We start from the raw sequence: 8,418 nt of genomic DNA on the forward strand, positions 1-8,418 counted from the left end.
TATATATATATATATTAACGTTATGTTGGAACAGTTGGTCAACACATTTGTAAATTTTGAAGCTTTGCAGAAACGATAATTTGAGTGTAGCACGCCAATTTCGACAGAATTATAACTTTTATAAGAAGAGGGTGGATCATATCTGAAAGCAGCTCCATGAGTGGTGAAGGACAAATTTTTACGCGGTCTGTTTCTGCGAGCTATTGTATTGGACCTCTGTGTAATCTGCCGTGTCTATCTTTTCTTTGGAAGTTCGAAACTGACGGCATAAAGGATGGGTTGCAGAGTTTTTTGTAGGCGAATGATTTATTAATAGAAGAGGGAAACGAAATCAGAAGGGTAATTGGCGAGCGATTGCATATCGATAGCATGATGCTATTTGATGCCCGAGTAAGATACAATATTGATTTGATTGGATAGTCAACAATGATGTTTTACTATAGCAATGAAATGATTAGTCATGCTTTACGTAAAAAAAGCACGAGATCCCGGGAAGTAAAATTAAGTGCTGAAAGAATCATACTTATGAGTAGAGATCTGGAAACGATATTTCGGATATTTTATTGTGAATTACTGATTAAGATTAGTTCATTATTAGGAATCTGATTGACACAAGGCTTAATAAGAAGGGAAGAAAATGTCAAAAAGAAGAGAGGCGCACGTACCATATCTTGAAGGCAATATGCTTGAATAAAAGATTATAGACACAAGGGTGACTGCATCACCAAGATTGATTGTGTGGTTGTATGTTAGCTATGTTTGTAGACTTCGATTGAGTTAAAGGAGGGCGAATTACATCGCGAAGTGTGCTGGATTGTATGAGATAGCTCCATAAATAACGGGTGTAACTTTTCAGGCAAAGAGATAAAGCATGGTCAAAGTGAATGGACACACAAGCGATGTAATACAAATATAGGTTGTGTAACAGCGCATGGTAAGAACGTGGGGATCACTAAATTTAAGAAAATAGCAAAATAAGAGGACTTAAATATATATTTATAATGCGAAAAATGAATGGGAAAACATCCTTTAGAAAATAGTGCAAGCGAGACAAAACCGAAACAGTTATCAGAAAACCTGAACTATACTACAATTGAGACATATATGATCAACTTTTCACAAAGGATCCCCAGAAAAGATATTCTTTTCCCCAAAGTGCTGGATATCATCCCTGCTAATTAAATTTGCATGTAATGGCTTTTGTATAGTAATAATAATAATAATAATAATAATAATAATAATAATAATAATAATAATAATAAAGATAATAATAATAATCTCAACAACATTGACAACAACAATAACAAGAAATATTAATAAAAAAATAATTGTACACCTTTGTAAAATTTGAATTTAAGTTTGAAGTTTCATTGTGATTGATGTTTTCGCTGGTAATTATTCTTCAAATTGATTTTAAAACTAAACCAATTTTCGCCTGCTTTCATTTCTTTCAAGTCGACTTTGCTCTTCCACAATGCAGAAATCACGGCTAAGACTTATATCTTCCAATAGTTTTAAGTAATTTCCCACTTCATTAATTAAAGCTAATGGAAATTGTCTGTAATTATTGCATATCATTATGTTTTTAAGAAACAAACTACGCAAATGAATCGATTCTGTAACTTAACACGTTTGACATATTTTTTAATTAATGAACAATTAGATATTCATCTCATGCAAAAGTTTTACATGTTTAATAAAACTCTCAGTCACCGCTACAACGTAATACTTTTTTAACACGGTTCTCCTTAACGCCGTGTATTCAAATGTTTCGCTGTTTTAATAATTTTATAGCGTTTCATAAATTTGCATTTAGAAAAAAATCTTTAAAATTTCTATTTTTACTTAGTGTAATTGTTTTTAATCTTCAGCTTCACTTAAATGAGAAACTGTTCATTCGTGATGTATACATATTTGCTCATTGCTTCCATTAAATGGGGAATCGACTAAGCGTAGCATTGATAAAGGACCTTGCTTATACAACTTTTCTTCCATCAGCTGTAAAATTGTTGAACACCCTTTTAGTGTGTAATCATTTTAATGCACAATATACTTTTCATATGGATTTGTTCCTTTCATTTAATGGAGTAATATATTTATCTACATGAATAGATAATAATTATATTCTCTGTGTATATAAATATGTAACTATCTATCTGTCTATACTTGTATACATGCATATCGACACTAACACACAACCACACACACATATATGAATATATATGTAGTGTCTGTGTGTGTGCGAGCATATTCTCTATAATTTTCTAACTAAATGGTGAAAATTAGTGCTACAATCTAAATATTATACAGCTAGGTATACAGGAATCTTTCTATGTAATTATGTGTGGGGGTATGGGGGCATAATCATCGCATGACATGAAACATTTAGTAGCCATTTATATATGTAATACAACGGAAAACACATCACATACGTAAGTGAAAAAGCCCGGAACCGACGTGACTATCCGTTATATTTTCGACAATGATCTTAGGCCCTTTATACAGACAATCACTTGAGAACGTAGTATTTGAGTTTTGCATCTGGGTTTAACGTATATGCAATCATAATCATTCAAGTTTTTCATTAATTCCTGATATTTGGAAGAATTTCGTAAAATCTTACCATTTCACTTTTATGAGAAGTTAAAATTCATAGAAAATTTGGGTCTTTGCCCTCCTAAAATAAATGATAGCAACAACAACTTGCCGAATTCTTTTTTCTATTTTTTCAGTATATCAGTATATCTGCTGCTTCATTGTGCTGATATTACGGTCACAACGATTGTTTGCAGAGATAAATTGCCTATATTATGTGACCTCACGAATTAACTTTTGGTAATTTTCAGTAGATTTGAGTGCTGATAATACATTTATGTTTCCCAAGTTACTAGTTTTTTTCCCCATTTACTCGTTTTCATTAACAGAAATGTCATAGCAATGTCTAAATACATCATAGGAATGTGTAAATAACTTATACCTAATTAATTCTAATTACAGTTATTGCATTTACATATTTACTGATTTGCTGCATTCCATGGAGCAAATGCCATAAATCTAGAGGTAAGGATAACTATAGAATAAATGATTATTTCTTTAATTAAAGATATATTCCTTTATTTCCTTTCCTAAATAGTTGCCATTTTTTCATTACTATGTATATACATGCCTATAGATATCAGCAATAGTGCGAAAGATATGAAGTGAATAATGTGTTGTTTATACAATTTATTTAGAGGAATCGTTTTTTCCTTCACAGAATATTTCGTATATTCACATTTGTCAAATTACTGTGGCGTATTTGAACTGTCAAATCGAAGTGCCATAAATAAGTTCTTTACAAGAAATGAAGATACAATTGAAATAAGAACCAGAAGATGCGTAAAATAAGAGAGGTTAATTACATAAATACGTTTTAAATAACGTTAAAACCACAAATACAATTTATATGACTTCGGTGACAAATAGCAAACCGGTAAATCCCTTTATACAAAACAATATATGTATATTTGCGTGCGTATTGTTATTATTTGATTGTAAATATAGCTATAAACAAAGAGAAACTAATTAATCGGTATACAATTAATGGTATTGATATCATTAATCAAAATCGCTAATTGGTTACGTATTACATCACAAAATAAGTCTCAATATCTCATTGGATTATTCAATTTTCAACACGCACATGGACTCATATATCTTGCTATCTAAATAGCTACTTAGCTATCTATCTATTTATCAGTGTTTCTAAAATCCCAGATTAACCCACCATGAGACAGCTACACGCGAATATATAGGTGTATATGTGTGTCTGTGTATGTGTGTGTGCGCGTGTGTCTGTATGTAATATATATATACAGAGATAGATAGATAGAGAGAGAGAGAGAGAGAGAGAGAGAGAGAGAGAGAGAGAGAGAAAGAGAGATACATAAATAAATGTGTGAGCGGGCGCGCTAACACGTATTCTGCGTTAATTTTAGAGACAGTGACGAGTAAATATTCTTTAAATAATAATTGTTAGCTTTAACCGTTCACTGTTTATTGTCTGGAGGACATAGTTTGATATTGGGGCATCTGAACCACAACTAGATGAAAATGTGTAATAGAACTGGTGGGATTCGAACCTACACCACTCACTTTCGCTATAAGTGTGCTGACCCATTATACCTACATACTCACAGTTTATTTTTTCTGTTATATTTTAGAATTATGTAAACACACAAACATGTGACCATTCTGGGCTAAATTGAGAAACGGTGACGAGTGAAAATTCTGCAACTAATAATTATATACTTTAAACGTTTAATTCTTTAAACGTCTGTTAGCTGTAGAAAATAATGTTTTCGTTGTTGATTAATGAGCGCAGCTTTTGATAGACATACACGCCTGCAGATAATGCAGACAGAACATTCCTCATTCACTAAAATGGGGGAGTCCTTTCGAACATTACGTTGAAGTTCAGCGTGAAAAATGCATGTTTTCTTCAGAAACTATCCTGTACTTCGTTTAGTTGTTTCCTCCATTGCTGGTGAGGATAAGCATTGCTTCTCGAATCGAGCTTCCACGACGACTCACATGACTTCAAGCAGGCCTTTAAACAATCATCAGGCCGTAGTGTTCGTTTCTCGGGTGTTAGAGTGGGGAAATTCCCATTAGAATAGGGGGCTGTTGGGGGATTTCTATAAGGAAATTCATCCTACAGCCAGTGTTTAGGGATCTTCTGAATCGGTGCTTAAGATTTATTGGCTAAATGCTCTGGATTTCACCTCCCCTCAGGATCTCTGTCTGGAATCCCAGAGGATCAGCCAACATTCAAAATGTGTCTCGGACTTCTTTGTAGGATGATTTCAAGGGCCTCTAGGACGCCTGGAAAGGGTTCATGTATCGCATGAATAATAAAGGAGCGAGGTCAGCACACACTCCTCTCAGAACACAACAACTTTTGTTTGCTTTGTGATGTCAAATGGGAACTACATGTTATCAGATACGAGACAAAAGAGCCGTGAGGTAATCAGTTACCTTCTGAAACCTTAAAAATATTTTACTAACCATGATGTAATAACTGCTGATTGTGTTGACTAAGGAGACAAACTGATCTTCTACTTACATTTCTATCACTTTAACTGAGATCGGCGGATTCCCACATAGGTCACCTGGTGCAGACCTGAGTATTACAATAGTTCTCACTAGGCTAATACTAAATCAAAAAGCTTTACAAGATGCAGAAATACGACTTGTGTCATGTTGCATATTTTCATCTCTATGAAATGAGGTCCCCAACATGTTCTGTCTGCATTATCTGCAGGCGTGTATGTCTATCAAAAGCTGCGCTCATTAATCAACAACGAAAACGTTCTAATCGGTAAACAGGTACAAGTTGAAGAGACAACCAGAAGTTCGGTAGCTCACTATACAAAGCAAAGCCATGAGTGAGAGTAGCAGCAAAATAAAAGAAACAGACAACTGGGGCAAAGATGTCGCCTTACGCCACACCATTTTCTTCACAGTTTCGTCATGGTGGTACAGGAATTGGCCCATACATCCATCTCAGTTTTAATATATTAAAATATGGAAACTGACGTTAAGACGTCTATGCGTATTCGTCATAGTGGATATCTGGACATCAATTTATATAATATAATATAATATATGATATCATATAATATAAGGTATTCTATTTGAAAACATTGATATATGCTTTCGGACGTATTGTAATTTCACTCGAAAATTTGATGAATTACCTACAGGCGTCATTTTAGATAATCTGAAAGACATTGAAAAAAATGGGAAAATTGTAATTTATGCATCAACAAATACTGAAAACTATTTCTGTAAATCAAAATAATGAGCTGCTGAAAGATTCTGCTGTAAATTAATTCTGTAAAATTCAAATATCTAATACATATCGACAAATTAGGAATAATTTCGTTAATATAAGTGCAGAAAATAGTTTCCGTTTCTCAATGTAAGATACGTTAGCTTTGTGTAAAAGAAAACGCTGATAAAGAATGTTGGTATTCCATAAGAAAATATGTTCATGGTAATGACGTAAGAATTTCGAAAATTATATGCCATTAACAAAATAACAAAAACGCTCATGTACAGATATTTATTAAATCTTGCAATAATAATATCAAGCTTTTCATCAGACTAAACTTTTAAATTCTTCACAATTACATTAGATAAATTGTTATTGTATTTTTGGAGACAAATCATGACAAGTATGTCTCAGATTAAATTTTGAAGAAAGTAGGATAATTGGTAAGAAGCACCCTGTGATTAATTTATTCTTCTACTCACAGACATTACTTCACAAATACGTATCTTACATTGAGAAACGGAAACTGAAGATAAGGCATCTTCGCTTGTCCTGGATATTGGCACTTGAGACATCAACCCAATTATGTTGATAGACAGTAGAATCTAAGTCAGACATATTTCTTTAGAGATTTTATTCTCATCATGTGACTCATTAACAAATACATTTTATACATTCGTATTTCGTAAGTTTGAAATAAGTGAAATTAATCGAAATTAATACCATGAATTTACAATTGAAACTGCTTAACTGATATAAAATATAACATTAGGCATTATAAATATCGCCGTATACACGAAGCATAACATGAAGACATATGATCAGAATATTATTAATCGATGTGACTTTAGTTATTAGATGTCATGCTTTGCAATCACAAAATTTTCGTGTGTGTCATCATGCACAAGAGATTGCTTTAATTTATCGAGTGAATACAATGTTTGGGTGGACAGAATATTTTCAAGCTACAGTCTCAAACACACAACCATGCAAAACATGTATAATTCTTGGGCCTATGAAATTCTCAGCTGTATATATTCTATTTCAATGCACACGCAATGCCTTTGAATGAACAATTTGCCCTCACCCTTATTACCGATTGATAAACATTTATATTTTTAATAAATGCCGTCCAAAACGAAACCGTAGATTTCATATATTTGGGTTTTTTTATGATTGATTGTATATAAGCGAAAGTATATCACACAGTGACTAATCATTGTGAAGTTTCCAAAAGAAACTATTTATATAGGAATGCACTTAGTGTTTGCCCGATCCATACAATTTGTCCTCATACTTGAATACTCCTAATTTCCTTGAAACAATGACTCTGTGTGTAACCTCAACCAACTTATAAAACGTTAATGAGATCTTTTAACTGGAGTTTGTCTTCTGTCACACTTTTGTCAATTGATTTAATCAATTAACAACCTGAGAATTTTTGGTAAAATTCTCTACTACTTTTGGAAATATGCAACGAATGAAAACAATTAATGGAAAAAGTACTGAAGGGACGATGCATGCGCTGCGCGCACACAAGGATAACATAGATTAATTTTCATAAATATTTTTTCAGAAGAATTCATATTTCAATATAATAGCATCAAGAGTTATTCCCCCTTCTTATCGTTTATGCAAATGTAACAAATAACGAGAAGCATTTTGATTCACAATTCCACCAAAATTTAATGAGTTTGAGCCCCACGAACTCATTAAATTTCTGCCGAGTTTGATGAAAATTCGTTCAGCCATTTTCCAGTATTTTTGCTGCTTCACAGACAAACAGACAAAGACAAGCGACTAAAATACCCTGCTTTTGCTTACGCGCAGGTTAATGAAATATAATTGCGAGAGGAAGTTACTGATTATACTGGTAAATATGAAACATATCCTATATTTCAAACGCAGCTTTAGTGATTTACATAATTTAGTAACTTGCAACTCTATTGTAACGTCCAATACCCAAATATTCTATGATAGTGTTCAAAATGGATGGAAATAATACTGCTAGAAACCCTTTTTTATGCTAAGTCAACTGGCGAAATTTCCTCTAAACCAATAGTAAAATCTAAGAAAAATCTTTCCCTGTAAATTTTATTAATATCAAAGCCATTGTGTTACATGATTTGTATTCCGAAATTTCACATTTACTAAAACAATATTCGTTCTGTTAGGCAAAATAATATGTGTTGTCTGCAATAGTTTAGATTGTTCTAATAAATTTATACCGAATTTAGCATGGATTTGTATTTTTCTAGTGCAATACCAGCGTGCAATACCAACACAGTGTTATAATACCATAATGCAGACTACATCAATAGGAGATTTTTGCCTGACATACAAGGTAATTAGCATTCTCGTCCATAAACACGGTTTTAGACAGATACATACAGAAAGATGAAGACACGTCCCCACGTGCACTCATAAAAGCACAAAGACACACAGGTAAGCGCAGACATTGACATTTGCATGTGCTTATAATGCTTGTAATCATGCACATATATATATATATATATATATATGTGTGTGTGTGTGTGTGTGTGTGTGTGTGTGTGTGTATGTGTGTGTGTGTGCATTTATATGTGTATATACATATATATATA

The sequence above is a fragment of the Octopus bimaculoides genome, chromosome 12 (genome assembly GCF_001194135.2).
Source record: "Octopus bimaculoides isolate UCB-OBI-ISO-001 chromosome 12, ASM119413v2, whole genome shotgun sequence".
NCBI classification, from domain to species: Eukaryota; Metazoa; Mollusca; class Cephalopoda; order Octopoda; family Octopodidae; genus Octopus; species Octopus bimaculoides.